The sequence below is a fragment of the Phaethon aethereus genome (assembly GCF_964289735.1).
Source record: "Phaethon aethereus genome assembly, chromosome: 2".
NCBI lineage: Eukaryota > Metazoa > Chordata > Aves > Phaethontiformes > Phaethontidae > Phaethon > Phaethon aethereus.
Window position 1 is genome coordinate 124,377,454 of NC_138582.1, and position 16,024 is coordinate 124,393,477.

Here is a 16,024-nt window from a genome sequence, read left to right on the forward strand (position 1 = left end):
GCGAATGTAGGAAAACGGTTGACAAGATAAAACAGGCTTCACAGGAAGTTGATCTTTGTTTTATGAGACAGATTTATGCAGAACTTAACAATAAATACATGCCAATGTGAGATCAAAGCCAATATGCTTTCCTTAACTTCTCTCTCTCTAAACAGGTGTGCCTGTGTATATATTAAGTTTACTGCTGTATCTCCCATTAAATCTTCCTGTTCCCTGGCCATGAAACACCAGGAGGTGCTACTGCATCAGTCGTAGTCACACTGCTCCATGGCAAGTGCACTCCACTTCCACAGCAGCCCTCTCTCTGCTTTCCGGAGCCAGGGGATGCCTTTTCGGCTGGAGGTTTTGCTCAGCTCTTGATGGGAAAGAGAGGGGGTGGGGGTGCAGAACTCATACTGAAACAGGACCAGCTGTCCTCTCTGCAAACCACCTGAACAGATAAAAGTCACACAAAGTATGAATGCTAAATTCACACAAATTCTGGCTTTAGAAGAGAAGACCCAGCTCTTCAGTTTCACCCCCAACACCCTGGATAACACCAGCCCATTTTGGTGTGTTTAAGATCTCACAATCCCAGGGTGCAGCGTGGTTATCCCAGCGTTCCTTTCTCACAGTAAGTTTCTGGTCACTAAGGAAATGAAACCAGAAGAGCTGGGTAGGATCAGTTTTATGGCATGACAAAGAGAACAAGGAGCATGTATCCAACACATGTAAAACATCACCTATATGGTGAAAACACAGGGAAGACAACAAGGAGCTTTAAAGGACAGTCACAAGTCCCTGTAAGGATGGGCACAAAGAAGAACTGTTCCAGCATCATCTCTTCCTGCTATTCCCAATCCATGACATCCACTTCCACCACAGAAGGTCCCCCTCACTTTCAGTGGAGGAAGAGCTCAGCTTTTTCATTTGTCATTCACTAGATTTTTCTTTTGCAACTTATCAAACACATCTACAGTATTATCTTACTATATAACTGGCATGAAAATGTAATTTTAAAGAGCAACTGTGTATGTTTTCTGCTTCAGTCTTCCCGCATGACAAGGTGACTGATAGTGCAGCACCACGTCAGAATATCTGATAAAAGTTAACCAAAGACAATACTAAACCTTTACCTTCTTTGGGGTTGGGAGCCTCTCAGGTTGTGTGGCATCCAAGCTACTGTTGCCACCAATAAGATGTAGTAAGAGATACCACCTTCCATTTCTTATATAGAAAAAGCTTTTGGGTAGCATCTCAGCATTACTGTGTATTTGCTGCTCACACCTTGCTAATACATCCCACATATCCAAGGATGGATTTTCTCACACCCTCTCTCCACAGTGCCTCTGTGAGACTTAAGTTTTGTCAACAGTTGCTGCTGACAGTCTCACTGAAGCAGTATGGTCATCTGTAGATGACAAAGTTAGGGTTTTGGAAGGCTCTTTTTTAAATATCACTGAATTATCTGTTTCTCGCTTTTGATTAGGATACCTTGGGCCTATTTGCTCTGGCTCCTTTCAGACACTGAGGAGCTATGAATACAAATGCTAGATGTGAGGCACTGTCTTACCTCAGAAGCTATTTACCATAGAAAAGAGTGTAATGGTTCTTGACTGAAGCAAGGTGCAAGTCTAGAAAGTTGCAAGACTGAGTAACCTGAGCAGTATTCTTTGGTAAAACAGTTGCATTGCAGTCCAGCCAGCTCAGGTACTTTTATCAAGTACTGCATTTAGCCATGTGGGTATCTGCCATGTTTATGTTATTTACCCTGGCTAGGAAGATCTTCAGATTCACAGACCTGATTAACAATACTCCTCTCAATAGTTTTCAGTGCATCAACATTTTCCACTGTTAACACTCATCTACCCCTTGCATCACGAGCTATTAAAAGCAGCTCAAAGGAGTTTATAATCCCTATGCCAACTGCAAAGACATGGATCCCATCACTTCTCAAAGACACTGCTGCATCCTTCACCTTGTCAGCAGAGTAATCCCTGTAATTACTGCAAGGTTCTGTGAGATTCCTTGGCTCTTGCGGCCTCTATTGGCAGGCTGAAAAGGCTTTGGACATGCCTCAGTCCTTTGCCAGTGAACGTAGAGGACTGCAATTGCTCGATTCTGTTGATCTGTTCCTCTATCATGATGCCAGTATAAAACTCATTAGGGGAAAATTCTTTCTGGGGCCTTGGCTGTACTGGACTACTACAACACATATAGAAATAACAAAGCTGTCCACAGCTTCCATCATGAAGGTCTTCATGACAGAAAAGTTGGGTTTGTATATGGTTTCTGATCTGTCTGACTGCTACAAACTTAGGGAAAAAGCAAAGGGGAAAACAAGCAAACAGAAAAAAAGGAAAAAAAAAGGCAACCAAAACAATTAGTGAGGAACATAACCTTGGCAGTATTTAATCTTTTCCTCGTTCTCTGCAATAAATCTTTAGTCACAAAAGCTGTTCACAGGAAGGCCATGCAAAGCCAACCCCTCTTCTACCCTTCTTCAACCCAGAGACCTTCCATGCATAGATAAAATTCACCCTTTTCCATTATTAACTTGCAGAAGAAGTCACAGGTCTTTATGTATCATCTAAAAGACCAGTCATAACAAGACTGAGCTTGTAACCAAGTCAAGCCCTTGGCTGAGGGAGGTCAGACTTTACCCAGCAATGAAGTCAGATTAACTACCCCACTCACCACACTCATCCTCTTGCCACTGTGAGGAAAAAAAAAACAACACTTGAACTGCATGACTTATGTGAAGACAGAGAGCATGTTGGTACCCCTGAAATAGAGTGAATTCTTGCCTGTCATTTTTATTGGCAGACTTCCCTAACATTTTTATTGGCAGGGCATCATAGCTCTGTGCAAAGAGTAATCTTTCTTGACCTTCAATAATTTCTTCAAGTTCTGCTCTGCTTGCTTTTTTCACTCTAACAGCAGTTAAGTTGATTCCACCTCCCTTCAAAGCTTTTATGGCCATGGGAAGGCCATAAAAATAGCCAGAGGCACAGTTGGTTCATCAGTAAGAATAAGGATCCTGATGATAGTAAGGAAAGAAGCATGCCCACCCTAGTTCACACCAAATCTCTGCCTGGCAAAGCTCAAAGCTCTTGCTGTGAAGGGCTGGCCTAGCAGAGGCTTCAAGCTGAATACTGCTTCTCTAATCTAAGACTCAGAGGAGTATGAATTCAGTGAGAAACACATCTCCCGCTTGGAGCTACAGATGAAAACACCAAATGGAACTTTATCCCCCCCAGCCACTGAGTTATTAACTACTGCTTCTATGAGCTACTGCACATTTTTTAACTGCTGTTCTGTAACACCAGATGATCCATGCACTACATGGGGGCTATGGGACCCCTAAACCCTAAGGCTGACCCTAGCCTCTAACCCTGACCTCTGACTATGACCTCCAATGCCCAAGCCTGACCCCTGAGCCTGGTTCTAAGCAGGGCAGCTCTTACTTTGATGATATTTGGGTCAGTCACCACCAGAACTTTATAAACCTAACTAAAACCTTTCTGAATGTTAATTTCCTCTTGCATTAATTACTTCTTGCAGATGGTGCACACATTAACAGCAAGCCTGACAGCACTGAAATTACAATTATCTATGTACTTCTTACCTTTTTTCCAAACTTTGCAACTGTAACAAACCTATTTGTAGTCCCATTACAATCTCATTACAAAGCCACTTCTTTATTTTCCATCCAATATTTGACAGCTGTAGAAAAAACTTCAGGGTGGTGACATGTTTCCTTGGGGGATAAGCTGTAATTTACAAAGCTTGCTACTCTCTGTGATATTCTGGATGCCCATGGCATAGACAGTAACACCTTTATTTCCTAGTTTAGATGCTGGTTCAGCGTAATCATCCAAGGACTGGCCATCAGTGATTACCACAGTAATTTGCTGCACTTCTTGTTTATTCCTGCTGCCTGCTGCTTGAGTAAAAACCTTCTTCCTCAGGCATTCAATGGTTGCTCCAGTATATGTTTGCCCTGATCGATATGGTAAGCTCTTCAAGTAATTCAGGGTTTCCAATTTATCCTTGAATGTGTCCAGAGTGAACTCTAGCCTTGACTCATTACTGTACAGCACTAGCTCAACTCTTTCATTACTCGGACCAATATCTAGGGCATTAACAATCAGTGCTGAAGAGATTTATATATTGATTTTCACAGTAAAAGAAATCCCTGAAATAAACACCATACCTTAACTGGCCCCTTGCTCACACTACAGGAAAGTCTGTAAAGACAAATGCTTTTCTTACTCTCCTGCAGAGTGACTGCTAATCAGGACACCCCAGGATATTAGGGAAGTTATTCTGTGGTTAAATACAACCTCTTCTACGGTCATTTTCTACAAAGAAAATTCAAGCAAAATTATCCTGTCCGTCAGAACTGGCAATTCCACTGCAGCCAACCCCTCTACACCACTACCCTACTCCCTTTGGTTAATACAGGTAATTACAATAAACTGTGCATAGGCAAGTATTGCAACTACACAGCCAAAGGTTTTAAATATTTTGTCTGTGTAGCACCTCTATAAAAGCACAATTTCCAACCATTTGCACTCTGTTCTTCCCTCACAGCCACCTGAGACTTTGCTCTGGATTACCAGTGAGTTAGAAGCTACACAGGCTGCTGGTTTTGCATACATCATACCTGCTGCCACACTTGGAACAAGATCATAAAGCTTCCGAAGTGATGCTTCTGTATCACTGACAATGTTTTGCCAGAGAAGGTCAATGCTCTCCCCTTCCTATATCTAGGAAGTGGTTCTAGAGGAGGCTTTCACCTTTTCTTCTTCCTCATCAAAGTATCCAACATCAGCTGAGACAACTTTTACCCCCAGCTCTTCTAACACCTAGGCTGCCTCCATGATATGGTCTCTGGATCCAGAGGGTGTGATGACTAGATGACTACTACAACCTGCAGAGTGCCTTTGCTGGGCCAGCTTCCAGCACCATCCACAAAAAAGGTTTCCTGAAAAAACTTGACGGCACTTTAGTCCTCAATGAGCCTCCAGTAAATGCAATGCTGTGCTGAATGTGGTCAAGCACCTCTTCTTTATTTTCCTGTGCATTCAGTAAAAACTCCACCTGTCCTATGCCACTAAACTAGGCTAAGCCAATCCTATACTTAAGCCCAACATCTAGTTGTCTGACTATTTGGGAGATGAAATGTTTCACTTTCCCAAATGTTGAAGGGCTCATGTTCTCAGTGGAGTCAACAAGGAAAATAACATCAGCATATTGTTTTACAATTGATGCATGGTGGGGGGGGAAGTGACAGATGAGTTGTTGAAAGAAACACTGTCAACCTATACCCAGACCTGGCTTTGTATGTAAGCTAAACGAAAATTACCACCTTTTCATTGATCTCCAGAATTTTAAGTTTAGACCATACCATTAAACACGCTATATAACTGCTATAATTCTGTATTTTGACAAATTAAACAAAGAATTCCAGGGAAACTAACCCTGCAAAAAAAAAAGTCCTAAGAAAAATGTCTTGAGAAACTCTACATCTGACAGCATTTATGTAGATAAAAGTTTCATCTTCCTTTCACCAAATCTTCTACTGATTCTACTTCCACTGACTGTGGGAGTGAGATTGCATGCTTTACCATTCCATTCCTTTGATACCCCATTAACCAAGGTCTTCTACATCACAGCTGGAATCTAGGTTGCATCTAAGAAATGGACCCATTTGAGCACTTCAAAATACACCTACCTTCACAACACCACCACAAGGAGTGGCTCCAAAGCAAACAGTCCCTCTGAATATAAGAGGAAGCACCAGAACATGAACAGATTGATTCTAACTTCACTTACAGTCAGCAAAAAGAGATATGCATTTCTGGAGGGCACATCAGATACAAGAGAAATGAAACTGGACCTAAATGCATCCTTCAGTGTAATGGTTTACAATGGAGAAAGGGATTAAAACCAAGTGCCTAACTACCAACTTAGTTTCTAACTCTGAACCTTTTCTTTTAATTGAGAAAAAACTAGTGGAGGTAGCCACACTGACCTCTGCAAAACCAGAAAAAAAGTTTCCTTTTTAAATTATAACTACATTACATTTTAAACATTCATCATTGTTTTAAACACCAATTTTTTGTTCTGATTTTAGTTTTGCTACCATGCCTCTTTTATATCCCTTCCCCTTTCACCATTCAACAATAACAGTCCTTAAAGAAACAGAAAAAATACATTTTCTGTGAATTTTGCTGTTCAGCAAATGTATTGAAAGGGAAAATATTACTTTCCTTAAATTCTGTAACTCCTAAAATGTTCAATTTCTGAACTAGGCTTTTGGAGGAATTAAAGAGTTACCAAAAGCACAGCTTAATCAAGAAATAATTCTCTGTTCAACTGTTCAATGACATCAAAACAAAACATTGTCTAAAAATGGCTCCACCAGCTCTAATGAGATGAAATTGAATGTACTTCTGAGAATCTGTGAATCTGACCCTGACTTTATTTGCAATACATTAAGGCTCAGCTTCAGAGAGCACTGAGCATAAGCTTACTTTCCTATTTTACCAATTAAACCTCACCGACTTTCAATGCAGACACTGAAATGTGTTAAGAAGGACAGGGACATCATCCTGAACTGCAACCTAAACTCAAAATTAGCCCCATTGTTTTCAATCTTGTTACATGACAGTAACACTGGCGTGAACTACATCAAAACCAGGACCATTTTTCTATGCCTTATTTTCACAATTACACAGTATGAACATGTGAAATGGCACAAGTATAAGGACAACTTCTCACCTTCTATCTCACTTTCAATTGCAAAGCAAGTTTCCCAAAAGTCCTGTGGAGAGATCTTGAAGGTCATCAAAACTACCAGTGCTATACACATATCTACCAAAAGGTTTACTGGCTAATTGCTGAAGCTCAGCTGTATTCTGGACACCAATTCCAACAACATAGAGGGAGATGCCTCTGCTCCTCAGTTTCCTTTCAGGCAATTCAACTTCATCACTGGATTCTCCACCAGTGATTAGAATAGTTACCTGTGGGACACAGCCCTTAGCTTTGCTGCCAGCAGGTTCAGCGAAATACACTGTTGACAAAATCCAGAGCTCTCCCTGTTGAAGTTTCTCCACTTCTATATGGCAAATTCTCAATCTGCTCCAAAACATCGCTTTTCAAATACTGATTCAGCAAGAATCCTTGGTAAGTCTCATCACTGTATTGTGCCAGTCCAACTCGGAATGCATCAAGGCCAACATCAAGACTTAAAACCAAGGTGGAGAGGAAGTTCTTCACCTTCTGAAAGTTTTCCTGGCCAATACTTGTTGAAGTATCCACTAAAAAGACAACATTTGCCAATGCGGCTTTTCTGCAAGCTGCCCAAGGAAAATCATGTAGAAGAATGAATTACTACAGTTTCTTCTCTAGCTTTGTTCATGAGCAAGGAAGAATAGACCATACACTCACGAAATAAACTGCAACTGTGTTGCATGTTTCTGCCTTTCCCTTCCTCCCCTCATCTCCCCCCCTTCCACCATTATTTTGAATATTTTAAAAGGTAGACAGGTACTCAAAATTTATCAGAGTTATGAGTTGATATATGGAAAGCTAGTTAGCAATATATGGAAGATGCAAGAAGTTGAAATGCATATTTTGGCAACACACTGCAATTTACATACTTCATCTATGAATACAAAAAAATAAACTTGGTAAGAACACAGCTCTTTCAGGACATAGCACTGGGTGGCTGGTCCAGTTATGTCCTCTAGTGTAGTACAAAGCACCTGTACAATACTGTGAGAGTGTCCCTGTGGAGAAGCAAAAATCTTCCACTTCTTAGACATGCTTATTAGTTGGCTCACTAGCTATTTCTTGAAGCTCAGACAAAGCAGAACCTTTAACACCTATGGCACACAATGTGATGCCAGCATCCTTGATTGCTGTGGCTGGATTTTGAACATTGTCTTCAGCCTGTCCATTTGTTATCACCACAACAATTTGAGGAACCCCTTCTTCCTTTCAGCTACCAGCACTTGCTACAAAGTGATTCTCTACCATAAACTGGAGGCTCTGCCCAGTTTTGGTGCCTCCTCCTTTGTAATGCAACTTCTGTATCTTCCGTAAGGTATCATTCTTGTAATAGTAAGTATTCAACAAGAATTCAGTGTGTGGCACATCACTGTACTCAATCATACCAACACGGATTTTGTCTTGTCCAATATCAAAGCTATTGAGCATTGTATACAAGAAGTCTTGTATGATCTTCAAGTTCTTTGTCCCTATGCTCCAGGATCCATCTACCAGGAAGATGATGTCTGCCATAGAAGCTTTCCTGCAGACTCAAGAAATATTTTGTAACTTTCCTGTTTTCCCACAGGACGTGTAATCTAATGGAAGAGTAATTTTGCATCCTGATTGCTTTTCAGAATCCAAGCCATATTGGCCTTTTGCAGAAAAATCTTTCCATCTATCCTGGTAAATTCTCAGCACCCACTAGTTCTTTCTTTTTGCCTGTTCATCACACAGATGATCTGAGGCTACATCCTTCTGCAACACTGTGCTCAGGCAAAAGAGAGATGCTGAAATTCACACCAACACAACTTCCATACACAGCCTGCTCAGAACTCATATATAGTAAATGCATATGGTAACTGCAGTACACACATCTGTATATGAACCACAACCATATGAATGTGTTGACCTGCCGTCAAGTGAGCCCAAAGGACAAGTTACTTGTGCACTTTGAGCTCCATTCTGCAAGCATATATTACTAATAAATATTTGTTATCTGAGGGCAAAAAGAAACTCACACTAACTTAAACAAGACTAACCACATTTACTTGCAGTAAATATAAATTCATGTGTTTCCACACCTTTCAGAAGCATATGACACTAGTAGGGCATGGATGAAACAGTTATTATTTCTTCAAACCAACAGTCCTGCAGAAAATGTTGTCCAGCTGGACAAAACACTTTCTCAAGCAGATCTTCCAGAAGACCTGACTACCAAAATGAAAATGCTAAATCCTGTGGCCTATCTTGCTTTTGGTGGTCTTACAATTGTAAGAGTTTTTCATTGCTTTTGAAAATACAGAACTTCAGCATGCATGAACAAAAACAAATTTTAATGAACTGTTGCCTTTCATTTTGCATTTTTTAGGACAAGTCTCCTATCCTAGTTTAGTTTAAATATGTTTCATAAAAACATACCACATTATCCCTAATTATACAAAGAATAAACTGTCATCAATTCTTCACCTCTCTAGGGCATTGGATATAAATGGAAAAAATTAGTTTTCCTATCAACTTGAAGAAGAGTCATTTCTTTAGTGCATTACCGGTCTGCTGTGCATCTATAGAGCAGAAGGTGGAAACAAAGAGAAGAACAAAAAGTGGTTTCCAGTCATCCATTTTGAAAACCTCCCTAGAAAAAAAAAAAAAAAAAACAAAGACAGTAAGAAATACAGAGCAAAATTTCCTCAGAAAGAGATTTTTAATTGTGGAGGAAATGGGTAAGTGCATTTTATCAAAAAACATGGACGCTTTCTAGCTGTATGGAATTTAAAGCAGCACTTTAAATCCATATTTTCTTCTCTAAGCTTTTAACATAAAGACTGAACACAGAGCTGTTAGAGTATGACACTGATGTACAGCATTACTGAAATGAACTATTCACTGCTCTGCTCTCACAATCATGCTTTGTTCTGATTCACACAGCTATATTTACCACAATCCAAAACTCAGCTAAAAGCAAGCTATTCACAGTGTAAGATTAATGGGAGCTATGCTTCTAAGATTCCACTCTAGCCTTGACATTTCCCACGCGCACATATATTTAAAAGAAAAAATTGGTGGTGGTATCTACATACAACACATATAGATAAGAAAAAGCATTCATTTGCAGATGAAATATGCCAGTTGGCCAGTAATGAAGACACTTGCCATGTAAAAGTGCCACAACTCAATGCTGTGGGAAATGGGAATGAAAATCTCTCAGGAAGAAAGTATAAAATTAAGCCATGTTGAGCTTAAGCATACTAAAAAAGTGAGAACAAAACAGTTTTAAAAAACTCTCAGTCTAGAGCACATGTACACTAAATAGCTTAAAGAATAAAAAGAAATAATAAACCAGAGCCTTGGAGGCCGAGCATGCAAAAAAGGATGAATATGAAAACATTTTATATGTTGTTTTTCTTTGGAGCTGCTGAAGTTCTCTTTCTTTTCTGACTAGTTTCAGCTGCTTTTAGTTCCACCCTCATATTCTGTACCGGAACAAAAATGAGCTGCATAGCACAAAGCTGATGTCAGCAGGTGGAAGAAAAGATTTTTGGTAAAATTTATGAATATAAAGGCCCAATAGTTCTCCATGGTGACATGACTAGCAGAGAACCAGATTGGCTAGGTATGTCCAGCAGGATGAGAAAACCAGGTATAGTGCTCATTTATTCTATTTATTCTATCAAATAATATTTGATTATCCAAGTATTTAAAACAGATGAGTTAAAAGATGCCACCACTGCATTTCAGCCAGCCAAAGTCACTCCTCTCACCAACGCTTTGTAGCTGGTCCTCTGTCAACTGAGAGCATACCTCTTCCTATTCTAGGGGAAAGAATAGCTTGACAGAGATGCTGTCCATGTTGTACTTCTTTCCCATGGATGTGCATGTCAGAGGTAATGCTGATCAACACTGTACGTAGTCTCTTCCTCGGGCCTCAAAAAAACACCTGTTGGCAGCAAGGATTCTGTGGAAATTACACTGAGGAGGATGACAGAGGAATGAGTCACTGAGGATGGTGAGGGAAAATTCAGCAATCTGACATCTCAGATATTATACTCAAATGCCCAGTAACTGAAAAAGACATCCCACTGGGGCTACCCTAAAAATGTCATCCTTAATATACAGCCTATATTAAAGGTATATTGGTGTGGAAGATGCATGGCTGCTGACTTTTATATGCTACCACCTGTTTATTACCAAAATTTTATACAAAGCACTGTTGAGCTACCAGTAATATAGAATAAGCCAAATATTTTTTGAACCTGTCTGATCCTGGCAGATGCTCATTTCAGAAGAAAGAGATAGCTTGAGCCACTTACATTCCAGGCTTGGGTTTCAAGTACAACCTCAGCAAACCCAGGATCCTGGCTTGGCTTCACCCCCCTCCAAAGGTTTCAGTGCTTCCGAAGCTCTGAGCAATGAATCTAGAATTTCATTTTGGAGCTTATTTGCACACAAATTTCCCCAGCATCTGTGCCTCTGCCATTGGTTAAAGTCTAATAATTATGCTGACATGAATACTGCCTAAACTTATAAGTAACAGAGAGTGAAATGTATGAGAAGACACACAGAAGCAATCAGCAGGAAAAAACCAAGCCAGTTCATCCTCCCAGCAACTGGAGGTCTTCCTAGGCATGCTTCTTGGAACCCAGGAGCATCCTTCTCAGAATCAACCAGTCTCAGACACAGGTGAATTCCTCTTGGGGCAGGATGTGGAAATCAATCCGTAGAAAGAGAGGATATCGAAGCAATGGCTACAGCATATCAGGTTCATCACAGAATCATAGAATACTTCAGGTTGGAAAAGACCTTTAAGATCATCGAGTCCAACTGTTAACTTAAAACTGCCAGGTCCACCACTAAACCATGTCCCTAAGCACCACATATATGCATCTTTTAAATACCTCCAGGGATGGTGACTCAACCACTTCCCTGGGCAGCGTATTCCAGTGCTTGACAACCCTTTCAGTGAAGAAATTTTTCCTAATATCCAAACTAAAATTCCCCTGGCATGTTAGTCTTTTCAGTATCTTCAAGGTATGTGCTGGGCATAGGGTATCTATCTATACATGCAGACTGCTCCTCTATTTCTGTGACTTTTGTTTGATAAACTTCGCTTTGCCATTAGTCACCAAAAAAGTCATACTGATCAGAACAAAGGTCCATCTTGCCCAATCCCTTATCTTTGACAATGGCCGTTAGTTTAAGGAAAGAACACAAAAGGAAAGTTAAGGAAAGAACACAAAAGGAAAGTTAAGGAAAGTTATCTGCTGGAAAAGTAGCGTGGCGAGCTATACGTGATCCAGGAGACTCCAGGAATGCATGGAGGATAACTTCCTGTGCCAGGTAAGAGACAGCCCTACCAGAGGGGATACGAAACTGGACCTAGTGGTCACCAACGCAAGTGACCTAGTTGGTGATGTCAAGACTGGAGGCAGCCTGGGCTGCAGTGACCATGCACTGGTGGAGTTTGCAGCCCTGAGCGATATGGGGCAGGCAAAGGGTAAAGTCAGGACCCTGAATTTTAGGAAGGCAAACTTCCAGCTCTTCAGGGAGTTAGTCAATAGGACCCCCAGGGAAACTGCCCTCAGGGACAAAGGAGAGCTGGCAGATCTTTAAGGACATTTTCCATAGAGCGCAAGAGCTCTCGATCCCCAGGTGTAAGAAAACGGGAAGGGCAGGCAAGAAACCATCATGACCGAGTCAAGACCTCCTTGTCAAACTCAAGGGCAAGAAGGAATTGCACAGGCAGTGGAAGCAGCAACAGGTGTCCTGGGATGAGTACAGGGATGCTGCCCAGTTGCATAGGAATGGGGTCAGGAAGGCCAAGACACAGCTGGAGCTGAACTTGGCAAGGGATGAAAAGAATAATAAGAAGGGCTTCGACAGGTATGTCAGACAGAAAAGGAAGCTCAAAGAAAGCAACACTGGCAGATTGGTAACAACAGATGAGGAGAAGGCTGAGGTACTCAACGATTTCTTTGCCTCAGTCTTCACTGGCAGTGTCTCTTGCCACACCTCTCCAGGGGATGGCCTGCAAGACACGGACTGGAGAATCAAAGTCCCTCCCACTGTAAGACAAGATCAGCTTCAAGACCACCTGAGGAACCTGAACATACACAAGTCTATGGGACCTGACGAGATGTATCCCAGAGTCCTGAGGGAATTGGCTGATGTAGTTGCCAAGCCACTCTCCATGACATCTGACAAGTCCTGGCAGACAGGTGAAGTCCCTGGAGACTGGCAAAAGGGAAACATTACACCCATTTTCAAAAAGGGTAGCAAGGACACTAGGAACTACCGCCTCGTCAGCCTCATCTCTGTGTCTGGGAAGATCATGGAACAAATCCTCCTAGAAGCTATGCTAAGGCACATGGAGGACAGGGAGGTGATTTGAGACAGCCAGCATGGCTTCAGCAAGGGCAAGTCCTGCCTGACCAACCTAGAGGCCTCCTATGATGGAGTGACCACATCAGTGGCACAAGGAAGAGCTATTGATGTCTTCTATCTGGACTTCTGTAAGGCCCTTTGACAGTCCCCCACAACATCCTTGTCTCTAAATTGCAGAGAGGTGGATCTGATGGGTGGACTGTTGGGTGGATGAGGAATTGGTTGGATGGTCACACTCAGAGGGTAGTCCTCAATAACTCAATGTCCAGATGGAGTTCGGTGATGACTGGTATCCCTCAGGGGTCTGTATTGGGACCAGTACTCTTTAAATCTTCACCAGTGACATAGACAGTGGGATCAAGTGCACCCTCAGCAAGTTTGCAGGTGACATCAAGCTGAGCGGTTGACATGCCTGAGGTATGAGATGCCATCCAGAGGGACCTGGACAAGCTTGAGGAATGGGCCCGTGTGAACGTCATGAGGTTCAACAAGGCCAAGTGGGGCTGCACATGGGTTGGGGCAACCCCCGGTATCAATACAGGTTGGGGGGTGAAAGGATTGAGGGCAGCCCTGCTGAGAAGGACTTGGGGGTACTTGAGGATGAAAAGCTGGACATGAGCCGGCAAAGTGCGCTTGCAGCCCAGAAGGTCAACTGTATCCTGGGCTGCAAAGAAGGGAGGCCAGCAGGCTGAGGGAGGTGATTCTGCCCCTCTACTCTGCTCTGGTGACACCCCACCTGGAGTACTGAGTCCAGCTCTGGAGCCCTCAGCACAGGAAAGACATGGACCTGTTGGGGCAGGCTAGAGGAGGGCCATAAGATCAGAGGATTGTGGAACACCTCTCCTATGAGGACAGGCTAAGAGAGTTGGGGTTGTTCAGCCTGGAGAAGAGAAGGCTCTGGGGAGACCTTATTGCAGCCTTCCAGTAGTTAAAGGGAGCTTATAAGAGAGATGGGGACAGACTTTTTAGCAGGGCATGTAGTGATATGACAAGGGGTAATGGTTTTAAACTAAAAGAAGGCAGATTTAGACTAGATCTAAGGAAGAAGTTTCTCACAGTGAGGGTGGTGAAACACTGGCACAGGTTGCCCAGACAGGTCGTAGATGCCCCATCCTTGGTAACAGTCATGGTCAGGTTGGACGCGGCTCTATGCAACCTGATCTAGTTGAAGATGTCCCTGCTCATTGCAAGGGGGTTGGACTAGATGATTTTTAAAGGTCCCTTCCAACCCAAACTATTCAATGATTCCATGAAAGCAGGTACCCTCTACGTTCCACACAGACTGGTTTCAAGGTTTCCAGGGTGAAGATTTGGGTGAAGACCATACTTCCATAAATTCTTCTAATCTCTTTTGAAGCCAGCTATACTTTTATATTAAAATCATAAGCCAATTAGATTGTTTATCACATGGTAAAGAGTATTTATATTCTACTGAAAAAGCAAGCCAAGTATCTGTGAAAAAAAAGTTGATCAAATGCTGCTTTTAACAATTCATTACACTGTTTTTTAAACTATATCTTGGATCTGCAAAGATAATTTAGTGGAAAGGCTACAGCTGGTCTAACATCATAGCACAGGGTTCAGTTCCAAATTTTTAGAGTAACATTATGTAATATTACCCTAGGTCTTGTAAGTAACAAAAAGCAAAGAATAGAAATCATGTGTTTGACTCTATATTCTACCCTCAGGCAATAGCAAAACTTTGTTTCCAAGCATCACCACAGCAAGCCCCACTGTAGCTCTTGAAGGGCTCTTTGGAACCTTTTCCTGTGGGGAGGAAAAAAAGCCACATTTCCTACATTTCAAGACATTTATCACATATGGGCACTCTTTACTATTGCTAGTAGTGCAGTAATACAGAGATTCCAGATGTGAGGTCCCTATGCAACAAAAGGGGCTCCAGTTACTATGTGGTCCTTAAAAAGAACAGAAGGCAATCCTGGGGCTTGTGCATTGTGAAAACTTTCTTCACGTCTCTGCATATCACAGTTTTCTTTACTAAGCACTTCTAACATAAGGGAAACTGTTGTATGTCATATATGAAACCATAGCAAATAAAAATGTTTTGCAATCATCTTATAGGGCATCTTCACAATTAAATTTTGTCTTGGATTTAATTAATTTTTCTGTATATACCCCTGATAGTTACTGAACCCCTTAAGAGATCTCCTTGATTACTTTGACAGAAATTGGATTCCCAGTTATTTATTTTCATTCCTATGCCTCATGACATCAGCCTCTTTTTTAGACATTAATAAGCAAAAAGTTTATACTGAAACACAATTAAATATTTTAATGGCATCCAAAATAAAAATAATCACAATTACTAACTTTCATTACTGTATTATGCAATACCTACTTGGATAGCACGGTTACCGCACCAGAAGAGCAGTCAGCATCTTGAACTATCTGGTTTTAATAAACTGCACATAGATTTCTAGACACAGATGGAAACTTACATACTCAAGGGCAAATAAGTAAAATGCTGACAGTATTTCCAAAGCCTTTAGTTATAGTGGTGGAGATTTTCAGAGCAAAACACTGAGTTTGTGAAAAACTCAAGGGCACCAATATCAACATGCTTCCAGGGTGTATGTAGTTGCCCAGTCACATGAGCAAAACATAGTTGCTGTTTTAGCAAGGGGCTAGACTTTCCTCAGTAATGTAAACATTCGAATTTCATAACAAAGTCTAGCTCTTACTGTTACCATACATAACAATCAGTGACTGTTCAGCTATGCAACTATTTCCATACTTCCTAACAACTGTTTGCCTCCTTCAGCTTCTTCCAACCTCATGATTCAAGAATGTTTCTTGTTCAGATAGGGTCAGATACCTTACACCTGCAAAATCTCTCCCACTCTTCCTAAACAGTGAGTGC

At 41.5% G+C, this 16,024-nt stretch overlaps 1 pseudogene across 1 annotated transcript in view; it reads right to left on the reverse strand.

Moving 5' to 3' along the window:
* The window catches only part of LOC309402619 (collagen alpha-4(VI) chain-like), a 60,118-nt pseudogene that overhangs the window by 35,339 nt on the left and 8,755 nt on the right, over positions 1-16,024 (reverse strand). The window contains exons 2-6 of the transcript in view: positions 8,001-8,305; positions 6,878-7,349; positions 3,639-4,135; positions 2,720-3,320; positions 1,750-2,287 (exon numbers count right to left, since the gene is read on the reverse strand). The product of the transcript in view is annotated as a collagen alpha-4(VI) chain-like (transcript). The remainder of the gene's footprint in view (positions 1-1,749; positions 2,288-2,719; positions 3,321-3,638; positions 4,136-6,877; positions 7,350-8,000; positions 8,306-16,024) is intronic.